Below are 13,087 nucleotides of genomic sequence, written 5' to 3' on the forward strand. Positions count from 1 at the left end.
ATGTTCAGATTTTACTGCTTGGTGCTGCTATTTTATGTGTACTTTCAACTCTGACAATTTGACAATTAAAAATGAATTGCTGAGACCCAGTGCTGTCCAAGACCACATCACCTTCAGGCTACATTACAGTCTGGACTCCACAAAACTTGGCTTGCTAACATGCAAAACATCAGCCTGACAGAAAATGCTGAGGTTGAGATCTAGATGTTCTCCTACCAAACTGGACAATTTCCTGTATATTCAATCCCCAAGGTCCTTCCTACCTCTACCCCCAAAAATACAGCTGAAGGGGAAAAAAAACACAAGTCACACCCAGTTCTCTCTGCTGCCACTGAAAGAAGTTTTACTAAATTCTAAGTCTTAATTCAAATCTAATGAGCTTCAGACCACAGCACAAATCTGTCTCCCTTACAACACAATTCTTCTTGAAATCAAATGGAAATGGGAATTTTGATGGCCTATCAGGTAGATAATATTTAGCTTGTTTTGAAAATGCAGCAATTAAAGATATTTTCCCCCGACATTTGGCACCTACACACCAGCCTCCTTAACCAGTCATACCGGTATAAAGATACTTGGTCTTCCCCAACATCATCAGAACAGCCCAGATGAGCATCCACCCACACAGCCACCGCAGCTGGGATCCCCAGCTCTCACTCAGCACAGGTCACATATGCCAAGGGACTGACCCAGTGTGATTGGCTGCCTTGGCTACACTGTGAATATATGCTATTCAGTTATTTCAGGTAACATCCTGTATTGACAGAAAGGACTGTAATAAATCCAAGCTGGCCAAGTGAAGGTTAAGCAACACCTGCTGCTGTAACAGTGAATTTAATTTTCGGAACACTGTTTAGGATGCAACGGCTGCAGCGCTGCATTGGCTCACTTCCACAGCCAGTGCCATCCATGTACAAATAAAGCAGATGCAGAAAATTTACTGCTGGAACTCTCTTTATTACTTGTGGTGTTAAAAGTCTGTACTAACAGGGAGAATCAAGCATGGTGAGTCAAAGAGCTCACCAGAGCTTCCTCCTTCAAGACGTGGTTGTTCCAGTTTTCACTCGTGTCCCAGTCATACAGACACTTCTGGGCACCCATGGTGTGCAACATCTGGTGACAGACTCTACAAAGTATTTGTGAGCGTCATGAAAAATTCACCTGCAGACAAAAAACCCCAGGCACAGCCTCACAGACTGCATGTGCTACCTAAATTCAGACCCCATAATCCTTTGGTGCTGCTCAGGTGATGCTGTACAATCTCAGGGGGGACAGAATGTGTCCCTCGCACCCTCCCATGGTCACAGATTCAAGGGCAAAGCAGTTACCAAGCATGGGGAGGACAGAGATTCATCCTGTTCCTCTGCCACTTCTCTTGGCACAAGGAAATACTTGGGTCAGTGCACATCTGTGAGTCTTGTCCACAGAGAGCCTGAAATACTTTACTATTGTGCATCCAGTGTGTCATGCATGGCCAAGAAAGATAAAAAAGTAACGCTGGTACAAACATATAGTGGACAAACTGACAAAAGCCTTTTCTGATTATGCAGAACTTCAACATGTGAGCCAGGGCAGGAAGAACAGGGAAATCACCTCTATGTGCACTGATGGAGACCACTTCTTCTTCGCAGATAGTAAAGGATAGACAAGTGCTTCCTTTACCTCTCCCCACACTTCCCAACAACTCTAGTTATTCAAGTCCCAAACTGGAAACAGATTCCAGACTTTTGACAACCCAGAATTGCTGTCTGAACAATAACCACCATCATCTTCTCTATGCTCAGCAATGGGCCTCTAAGTCACCTACAAAGGATGAACTCCATGTATAATGAGCTGCACATTTTTAAGCTCCCACGCCATTACCAGTCATAACAAATTCAAGGCACTTTTTTCTCCTGCACCTCGTACTGCCACAGGCCAGTCCAGAGCTGGTGAAAAACTGGTAATAGCAGCTCTGCCATGCAGCCTTCTTTGGCATCCTCTCAGCCAGACTCATTTGGGACAGAAACAGCAAGGTCTGATGAGTTCATACTTACACTGTTATCTGCACCCGTGGCAAATCACTCAGCATGTAGAGCAGTGTAACAAGTGTTAGCATCTTAGATCTTCTTCATTCATCTTTTCTCCTGGAAATTTCAGAATAATCAAAATCTATGGGACATCTAATGTAAACAGGAACAGCTTCCATTACCATGCTGAAAAAGTACTCTCATCAGCCAGCGCCACTCAAATATGTGCACAGTCCACCTGAGTCCAATCAAGCACTCCCAGTACACGCACAAACCTCATGTCAAGGTCAGATCCTCACAGAAAGGAAAGCACCTTTAGAGCAAACAGAATCAGACCAAGGTTTTCTGTATTTAACAGTTAGGTCAAAAAAATGCATCAAATTCCCTGAATTTCAGACATGTTGTTCTATATGGATATCTACACAGGCACAGGGGGCAGAGCAGATAAATCCTTAAATCATTTAGCTCCAACTGACTGTGAAACAGATTGCTAGAAGTACTTGAATTGTGCCTCAATCTACCAATACAAATGCTTAGCTCTGCTCTGAAAACAAGCTGGGTTCACTAAGCAGCAAGGAAACAACTGTGCCAGTTTTAAAAAATGAAATACTGATATAGGTATTCACTGTTATCATTAGATCCATATATCATCTGCTAGTGGGCTGACAAAGCAAGACAGCAATTCTATCCCACGGGGTCTGGGAGAACTCAGTCCTGGTCTGCAACAGAAAGTATCAAAGTAACAGGCAACACTGGTATTCATTACTAGCTATGCATACCATGATAACCAAATTATTGACAAGTATAGTGCAATGGTTAAAGATATATTTGTCTTAGGCTTTTCTCAAAACTGTCCCCTGGTTTATATGTATGCAACCATAGGAAAAGAAATGCTTCCATGTACATATTTGGTTCAGAGTTCATTTTGCTCTCTGGGATCTAGAAAACCTTGAAAAATACTGACAGGCTCTTAGAACAAGAATAGCAGCATTTTAAAATTGTAAAATGTCAAAAAGCAACAACCCAGTGAGAGATGTTCCTGTTCATCACACTCACAAGAGCTGGAGTCAAAGATCAGGGAATAGCAAGACTACTGCTTTTAGAATATGGGTGATTTAAAATGCTTTTGGTATCCATGGGCCTATGCATTAGTCAAGTTGTTCCTTACAAGATATGAAATCATATTAACAATTCCCATTATTCTTGAAGTGCTCTATGAAAGCACTACACACTACCTCAATACATGTTTATGAATACACCTACTTAGCTAATGTCAGCATGATAAAGTTGTTCAGTGAAGGCTATGTAAGCCATTATTAAAATTGAGGTACAAGCAAGTTAAACTGATTTTGATAAAATTTAGAAACAGATGGAAAGTAAGTAAATTTAATAAAAAATTAAACTAGGTTTAAGCCATTTTAAGGCAATTTTCACAATATCCATCCACACGATTCCATCATTTTATCTCATGAAGAAAACATCAATTTTAGTTACACTCCTCTGTGAACTACACCTTAAGGGACTACAAATGATGAGAACAACAACTGATAGAAATTAAACCAAGCAGAGAAATTACAAAATGCATAGTCAAGTACTCTTAGCAACTGACCCAAGACTGCAGAAATTACTTTGAAAAGCAAAAAGAATAAACTCAAAACTTTACTGCTGCTTCAGTAGTCAAGACATTATGCAAACCCAAACAGAATCCTATTTTTCTTGAAATCATTAAAGATTTCAGATACTATAATAAAAGAGAAATTTAGTAAGAGATTAAAAATGGGCAGGTAAGACTTTGTCTCCAGAAATACCTTCTCCTGAACAATTCAATCACATCCTTGACAGTTCAATATGCTCCAGAGGTAAAGATGTCAGACAAGGGTTTGTTTGGACTTTCTTAAAACATCCAATTTGCATCACAGAACCTTACTGGAAAGTTTAATTTCTATTGATTGTAAAGTGGTTGAAGAGTCATCCATAAAGATAATTCCATAAAAATGCCATATTAGAAAGCAGAAGCAAATTACAGAGTAGCAGTGATCCATGGCAGACCACATTATTCTGAGGTATGTTTATGTAGAGGTGGCAGGCACACGCCAGGGAACTTTGCCTGTACCCCACGCTGACGAAGGGAGCTGGCAGCATTTGCATGGTCTGCACACACAGTGTGCTGAGCAGGTGACACAGACGATGTTTTAAAGGAATGTCAACAATGCAATGTAAAAAGGACTATCCCAACCAAGAACATCATATTAAAGTCCACATAACTTTAAGGATCATGAACAGAGGAAGTCTTCAAGAAAACATCACAACACTACGAACATTTGAAATCATCAAAATAAAATTAAATTAATAACAGAAATAGTGGAGAAATTCAGAAAAAATCCCACAGACTCAAAAAGAACCCCTATGCTAAAAACATTGCTTTACAGTGGCTCTATCTCACCGCATTCCAAGTTGCTGGTGAAGGTGACAAATTCTTCTAATAATGAAGCATTTAAAATAGTATTTTTAAATTTTGTATATTTTATTATATTTATTGCATTTTATTCTTGCAAATACTGTCCTTTACTATTTTCTGGAAAATATACAGTAAAACAAGAGGAAAAAAAGGATTACACATAAGGCACATTTAAGACACAGTTTAAGACACAAAAATTAATAAAGCACATGGAATAGGAAAGAGGAAAAATACCCCTTTTCTCTTCCAGTTCTACAAACTTTTGATTTTGTAACAGTCATTGGGCAAAACTATTCTGCAGTGCAGGGAACACATCCTAATTGCTATGCTGGTCCTATACTGTGAGGTTGCTGCTCTCTTTTCCCATGAGATGAAGGAGAACAGTCAAATGCCTGTATGTCACAAAAATGCAAACAAAAAGGTTCAGAACAGATACTCTGAGATTAAGAGTTTGACAACCAACCTCCAGTGAATCCAGCTGTGGCAGCTGATGTTACTGCTGCGACCATCTCCTCTAAGTCTTTGCCAAAACAGGTGGCAGGAAGGAAACACTGCCATGTCTCATCAATTGCAGTTGATGCCAAGAAGATTGGACTAAAAGCAGAAACAGGTAAAATACATATTCCCATTTAGACACTGTTCTAGGGGCAATAAATTTCTGCAATGAGGCTGATAACTAGGAACAGCAATATTGGAAACACTAGTGCTCAGTCCACCATACCTTGTCCAAACGTTTTCAGGTTTTAAGAGACCTGCCTACACCAGAAAATGGCTACAGATCAAGTAAGACTCAAGATAAATTTAAATAATGTAAATAACATTGGTTCAATCTTAGCAGACCCAAGTGCTTCCTTGTTCTAAATTTTCTTGCTTGTGGATGCAATAGTATTCACGTGAATGGTTTCATTCACGCAACTATTAAACTTTCCTAAGTAGACAAACCTTAAATTTAAAAGCTTGTCAGACAACCCCCCCACAAAAAGAAAAAAAAACCTTTAAACTTTGAAATTGCATTTTGAAGGTATTTCAGAGAGAAAAGCCTGTACCACATGCAAGGTCAGAGGGAAACTCAGCAATAAAGGGCAATAACTAGGATCAAATCCAAAGCCAGAGAATTACAGTTCCCATGAGAATTCAGACAGTCCAGAGTCACGGGAAGTCGCTGAATATAGAAGGGGAATCAGCAGGATTTACTGGCACAGAGCAGTATCCCGAACCTACAACCAGTGGAAGGCTAACCACTAACAAGTTGCCAGGAGTAGGACTGCAACCTCCAGTCCCAGTATCGGAAAAAAGATTTCTGCATAATCCCACTAAATACTCTCTGCCTGTGCCTCGAGGTCTCGCTGTACGTCCTTTATACATCTATTTAAGGCCTCCACGTGACAAGGCTGCCTGCCCGGCCACTCCCCGCCGGGGCAAACAACCCAGCTTCAGAGGAGACTCCAGCAGCGCTTCCAAGGCAGACGTTGCATCAGCCAGGTGTGCAGGAAGCGGCGGAGAAAAAGCAGCTGTTGACGAGGGAGCTCTCGGACGGAGGCCGCTTCAGGAATCTCATGGAAAGGACGACAGGAAGGAGAGAGACGCTCCGCACACAGAACAAGCTTCATCGGCTTCAGAAAGCCTTTGTGCTGGGGCTCCGGACCTGGCCTTTCTCCCAGAGATGATGCAACACTAAGGAACAAGGTCTGTGCCAGAGAAAACTATTCACAGGCTATGCAGATGGCAAGGCAGCCAAAGGCTCTCGGATCAAAACATGCTAGAGTCCCCCAGGCCCGAAAAGCCCCCCCAGGCCTTCCTTCGTGCCCCCAGGGTTCTCCATTTTCACACCGCAGCCTCGCTCCTAGCACGACCCCGGCTTAAGGCAGAATGAAGGACTTTGCAATGGAGAGAAAGAAGTAAAAAAAAAAAAAAAAAAAAAAAAAAAAAGTGTTTTAAAGTCCTGCAAAAATCACAGCTCGTTCTCTGATCTGTTGGGAGGGAAGAGATGGGGAAGAGACTGAGCTCAAAGCCTCCAATCTCCCACACAGGGATCCTCCCATCAGCGCGGCTTGCCAGCGCACGCCTGAGCTCCCCAAACACGTAGGGCAGCTCTGCGCTCGCCGGCAGCCTCGGCCTGCTCTCACACATCGGGAAACCACGCAGGGACTGCCCGGGCAGCCATGGCAACATCACACAGTGTGGCAATTATGGAGCCGCAGCTCCCACGCGAAGGTTCAGCCCTGCTTTCCATTACAGAACTCGTTTTGACCCTTCTCCCCTGCCCAAACCATCTCCGAGTGCCGTTCCAGCTCCAACCTGGCCTCTGTGGTTTGTGACTGGCAAGTTTTGCAGCCTTGCACCTGGGCTCAAGATCATGCAAACACATTTTTCTCCGCGTTGTAAGGAAGTTACTCCAGGCTTGTGTAACGCTCTTGAGCTGCGTTCCACAAACGTCGGTCTGTCTGATGGGCCTCGAGTGAGAAACCAGGTGACAAAAACACCTGCAACCCGCGCTGCACACGGCAAGAGTCGGATCCATTACTGAGCTACATAATCACTGTTATGCATTAAAATCCCGTGATTTGTACAGGATTTTGGCAATATTCCCGTGTTGTGACAGGTTTCAAGGCTCGGCCCACTGCACTATCCCACCTCATCCCCTTCTCAGGGACATCTTTCTAGGAGACATCACCAACTGTAGCACTTGCCCAGGACCTGGTGCCCAGTTGCACTCCTGGTCATGTAAGATGGTTCTGGGGACCCCTAGCAAATTCACAAATTTCTCACAGATGTGCTTTTCCCAGCACAAAACCTCTTAGCAGACTGAGAGCACTGTTGAGGCCCAAAGGCAGCATCAGCCAAAACCCCTTAGCTCCCCTTCTGGGGCTTCCAACCACTCAATGATGCTGAACAATGTCCAAGAGGCGTTCCTTATCGTGTTTCACTTTTCTGGATGAGTTGCATCTCGCATTATACAGTATTTTGGCACTGGTAAGATATGCGCTGATCCCAAAATGCAGGTACTACTGACTCGGCATGCCCCAGCTCTGCATGTTGGATCCTCCATGTAGAGTGGATGTTCACCCAGTAATCAGATTTACAGAATAAGACAGCAGCCAACAATATATTGGCCCAACTAGATTTAAGGAATATAAATTTTTAAAAGTTATTTTGATACTTTTTTTTTTTCTTTTGTAAAACAATATAATCACAGACGTGCTCTTACAATCACAGAGAAAAAGGTGTAATGCTTATTCAGGAAACTCCCAAATACCTACTTCCTAACTGCTGGCAAGAAATGCAAAGCTTGGCAAGACAGTGCTGAGAGCCATGATCACTTTTTTTAATAGCCCATTTTTTTATTAACAAGATAAAAAGTAGATAATCCAGTTGAACACATTTTCAAAGTAAATGCAGATGACCAGAAATTAGCAGTAAAACACCTGCAACCAGTGACTGAAAAAAAGACAAAAATCACTTAAACCTGATTTATTTCTGATGACTTGCACATAAATTAGTAATTTCTTCCTTTGAGAAAAGCACAGCACACCATCAACCAACCACCTTAACTGCTTGTGGGTGGTAACACAGGAGCATTGACATCAAACAGTTGGCCAAGAGTGCTCACTCAGAGCTCACAAGAAAGCGATGCTGAGTGAGTGGTTCTGTAACACATCTTTGTAATACTATCTGCTACCTCCATCTTTTTTCAATGTTGAATTACGAGCAGAGTAATACATTCAGGGTATTTTTCATGATTATCATAAATGCAACTAAGCACAACCACAAAATGAAACAAAGAGGTTGAAATGCAAGAAGTTGCTCAGGCTGAACAGGCTGACAGCCCTCCTCCAGCAGGTCCTCTCCATCAGCTTTGTGATGCTGTGGAGAGGGGGACAATGACACATCCCAGAGGAAAGGCAAGGAAGAGGGAGATTTCCCTACTCGTGAACTAAGCCCTCACAACCTCTTCTGTGTGCAGCTGTGACTTTTTCCTGCGAGCTGCTCCTGCAGGTTAAGGCAGACAGGGCTGTCTGGACAAGGTGAGTAGCAGGGATTGCTGCACTTGATCTCGAAGCTGGAGGTCTTTTCTTTGTGCTGTGTAGTGCCCCAACACGTTCCTGCAGTTTGCTATCCCTCTAGCCCTAAGCAAGGAAACTTCCAGCTGCCAGACAACTTCTTTCCCACCTCAGAAACAACACAATTTATATGACAAATGGATAGAAAACGTTCAGAAAACGTTCAGCTGCCTTTTCTTCCATAGCGCATAGAAGCATTTTCTTACTGCACAGCTGCAGAGGTGACAGCAATGGGGCTCCTCCCTGACTGGACCTGGAGGAGGAAGAGAGGAGAGGCAGGAATGCAGCCACACAGGAGAAAAGAGCAGCCCAGGTAGCTCAACGTCCTCCTCTGCACAGGCAAGGACGAGCATGCACTCAGGCAGAACCAACTGGGAGAGCTCCACCTGCACAAAGCAGCAGATTTTGAGAGCTACCAGAAGGGAATTTAAGAGCTCTGCATGTCTGCAAAGGCATCTGGAACAAGGTAATCTATGGAAATATAGAAACTTGGCAGCCGTCAAGGGAGTGGTGGAATGCACAACTGCAAATAAAAAGTAGAAGCATGATCTGGAGCCATTACTAAAATGAGTCACTCAATTCCCCAGGTGAATTTACAAAGTGATGGGCAAGTAGAATTGCTAAAGTACTCTCATTTGGACAGCATGAAAACCAGCAAACAAGTGCTATTAGAACATCACTTCTTACAATTATTTGTTTCAACACAAACTTTCTGAACAAGTCCAGTTAACCTGAGAGATAGAGAATATCCTACATTCATTGAAGAATGAAACCTACCAGGAGAGTTTGTGCTTACTCTCAGAAGAATTATAATTACTGCCATTGTGCAATTTTTTTCATACTGTTTCTAAAAAAGGATGAAAAAGATTTACAGACTTCTGCTGCGGCCAACCGGAATGCAGGAATGCTCATCTGAATACGGTGAGAGTACACAGTTACATCAGGGCTTCTCTGTAGGGGCTTTCAGAAAGCCTTAACCATATCTTAAACATCTGAAGCAACACAGTATGGGAAAGAGCTATGTTCCAATGATGCACACCACAAAGCATTAAATTTCAGAGTTCCCTTCACATCTATGTGTGTTATGCAAGGCAGTATTCTAGAACCAGCTTAACTATTTCTCCTCTAAATTAATCTTAATTTCATGATCTTGGCTGTGACTGCAAGTTCTTGTACCTGAACTTGCACCAACTGATCACGGCACAAAATCTTCAAAGATTCTTAAACTCCAGTGTCAGGAAAGGCATATTACCATAGTTTTAAAAATAAATCGCAATGTATTTTCTCCAAAAAGGACTAAGTTGGGCCTTTCGTAAAAGACTAAGATGAATGTTTGCTCCTTTCCCCTTGCCTGTAAACAAATCTGATGTTTAATTACTATCAGTGCTAAGAAACTGTACTTCAAAATTGAATTTGTCTACCCTCAGTTGATATTGCTATGCCTCTGTCAGCAAATCTCACAAGTCCTTTTACAGAAAGATCAAGTCCTCCCTCAATTGTCTTTTCAATAAGCTGAGTAAGTTGAGTTCCTTTAAACCTCACATCATGAGGCTTATTTTCCAGTCCCTGGATCATTTCTGCAGCTGTCCTTTGAATTCTCTCCAAATACACTGGCATTCTTCTTGAAGCATGGAAACCAAAATTCAATTCTAGTATCAGTCTCAACAGTGCTGTGTTTATAAGATTACTTATTTTGCTTCACATTCTTTTCCCCCACTTTTTTTTTCTCCTCTTCAATATGCCCAAGAATCACATTAACCCTTTTAAATAAAATATTGGCCCAAGTACAAGGTAGAGGCAACAAGCTGTAAAGACCTTAAAGCCCTTCAAGCTACTGCTTTCCAGAATGCTGTTTCACAATTTATAGGTGGTCTGCAGTTTTGCTAACAAATGCATCACCTTGCATCTGGATGGATTCACATCTTTTGTTGAAATGTGGCAAAACAATTCAGAGATCCCTAAATATACTTTATTATCTCCCTAGTAGCTCTCTAGTGACCAAGAATTCTCAAATATTTTATGCTATTCAGATAAAAAGAATCTAAAGAACAGCAAATTAAAATCTGATTTCATCTCACAAGCATCTATAAAGCTAGGTGTGACCTTGCCAAGTTCCAATCTCAGATATTTCAGGTCTCCATTGTTAATGCAATTTCTCCAGCACAAACATTTCCACTATCAGAGTACAGCCTTCTTCCTCCTATCTTTTGCCCTCTCCACCTGAAACAGGCATGTCCCCCTAGACCTCCTACACCCAGTCTTGCACTCAATCACTGGATAATCCAGATTTGAAGGGACCACTGAAGGTTAAATTGGCTGAAACACTGTCTCCCTACCCCCAAAGCAGGGGCCAACTTGGATCAGTTGCTCAGGGCATTGCTTATTTCTTCTCCAGGGCCACTAAGTCTTTGCATAATTATGTATTTTAAGGCCAAAAATAACCTTCTGATGATCTGACTTTCCACCTAACAAAGACTGGAAAATCTCACCTAGTCATTTTTACACTTGGCATGGCCACTTACATGAGAGCTAGGCCATGTTTGTCAAGTACAGCCTGAAAAACAGTATATGGATTTACCACAAAAATCATGCAATGCATTGCAGCCTTGAGGTCCCCAAGCAGCATCAACCCAAGCCATTGAGTCTTCACAGTGAGCATAGTGTATTTGTAGTTCATATGAAAAAAAAGGTAGAACTTTTTTTAGAACTAAAACTACATCAAACACTTTCTCAGAAGGTTTTGAAGAATGTTTCCAACTACCCAAGTGAAGCACAGCTCCAAGTACCCCTCCTAAGGAGACCTTCCCCTGCATACATATGTGACTGAAGATGCTAGCTTCCCCAGTTTCATGAAATGTGTATTAATGGGAGCTGTATTGACAGAATTTTAAATGTCATCTTCCATGTCCACAGTCATAAGATTTATCAACACCTCTCTTTATCAATACATTTATTTAACAACACACTCAGTTGTTGTACAACATCAGTTTTCTTGACTACCTGAACAAGGCTGTCCATCATCCCTTAACTAGCATAGAGTATCTCTCAACTCACACATGCCAGTTCCTACAAAGCTTACAAGTTCCTGCTTGTCACTAAGAAAAATCTCCCCCACCCCTCCAAAACCTCCATAATTATATAAACAAAGGACCTGTGTAGAAATACGTTTATCCATATAAAAGCATTTCATAATAGTCAAGTTATCCCCCTTTCCTTGAAGAACAGCTATCTGAAATCCAGGTGACTAAGAGCAGGGCTGCATGTAATGTAACAGCAGGAACTACTACACTGAAATTAGAGACATTAGCCAAGATCCTGTGATCTCCTCACCTTACATTCTTCCTTAAACATCAATTTTTGGCCCTGTCAGAGATGAACAAAACCTTCACTCTGATTCAAGAGTCACCCTTGTTCTCACGTTACGTTCTCTGCTCTCCTGTCTGGAATTATTAGTGCTGTGTTCTCTGCCAAGAGCAAGGAATCTCTTTAAGCTTGAAAAAAATGTGGAACAGAATAAAATAAAAAAAATCCCATCACATGAGTAAATGAGGCTTGACAGTATGATGGATGCTGCAGGTTCACAAGTATGAAGGTACTTCTAAGACGATGCCTTGCGCCTGTTACAGCTTCACATCTTCACATAAGCATAAAAGGTTTGCCGCATTCAGGAGGGAGATGCTCAACTATTTAGATTGGATGCATTTTATATAAGACTGAAGATGACTAAGTCACAGCTGGACAGATTATGTTCTAGAAACAAGTTACGTGTTCCTCCCCGTACCTTAAACAACAGCATTTCCTCATCTGCATCTTTTCTCTTTCAAACACAAGATGCTGAATTCTCACAAGAAAAAAAAAAAAAAAGCCAGAAAATATTCAGGGCAATGTGCTTTAACCAAAAGGAATTTCACATGCACCACTCATAGGGCTAATTTGATTTTGTCATTATGGAAAAACTGAGAACTATTGAGACCTCAGCTGGGTAAGAGTTGGATAGAAGAATGATCTAAACACAGAAGGAGAACAGCACAGACAGGAATTATCTTCCTGAGTAATGCAGATAGATTTTGTGCACACTAGACATCCAAACACAGTTTGCCAAAGTACTCTGAAGGCCCCTTTACATAGCTTATCAGTCCTGTGGCTACAAATCAGTAGCAGCATTGTTCATAACCCAAACTACCTTGGAGCATTATAAAGCTAGTGAAAACAGGCAGGGAAAACACCCTGGCTCATACCACCATGCTTCCCCATCATCAACTCATACAGATGTTTTCACCTGTATCCACTACATAATGCACTCCCCACCACACCTACTAACAGCAGTATTAAAACCACTGAAGCTTTACTGAAAGAAACTGAAGATACATAGAGAAGGAACACAACACTACAGAACATGGACGTGTAGGCAGAGGTGATGACTGGTGTGGGTGAGAGAGCCACCTAAAACTGCACTTTGCACCACTAGACCAGAAGCCAAGAACACCCTCACACCAAATATGTTGTACCTCCACACTGCCTATAAGATGTCCTATGCAAATCAATTCCTTTTTTGTGCC

The 13,087-nt window shown here is 41.9% G+C and overlaps 1 protein-coding gene across 2 annotated transcripts in view; it reads right to left on the reverse strand.

The window, feature by feature from the left end:
- Positions 1-13,087, reverse strand: part of SETD5 (SET domain containing 5) — a 65,192-nt gene that overhangs the window by 41,547 nt on the left and 10,558 nt on the right. The window contains exon 1 of one of the 2 annotated variants that reach the window (XM_053988975.1): positions 2,037-2,103. The exons of the other annotated variant lie outside the window; for it this stretch is intronic. The gene's annotated coding sequence lies outside the window, so the exon portion shown is untranslated. Of the gene's footprint in view, positions 1-2,036; positions 2,104-13,087 lie in introns of those variants that run through there. 2 annotated transcript variants of the gene reach the window in all.

Source organism: Vidua macroura, chromosome 13, assembly GCF_024509145.1.
Source record: "Vidua macroura isolate BioBank_ID:100142 chromosome 13, ASM2450914v1, whole genome shotgun sequence".
NCBI lineage: Eukaryota > Metazoa > Chordata > Aves > Passeriformes > Viduidae > Vidua > Vidua macroura.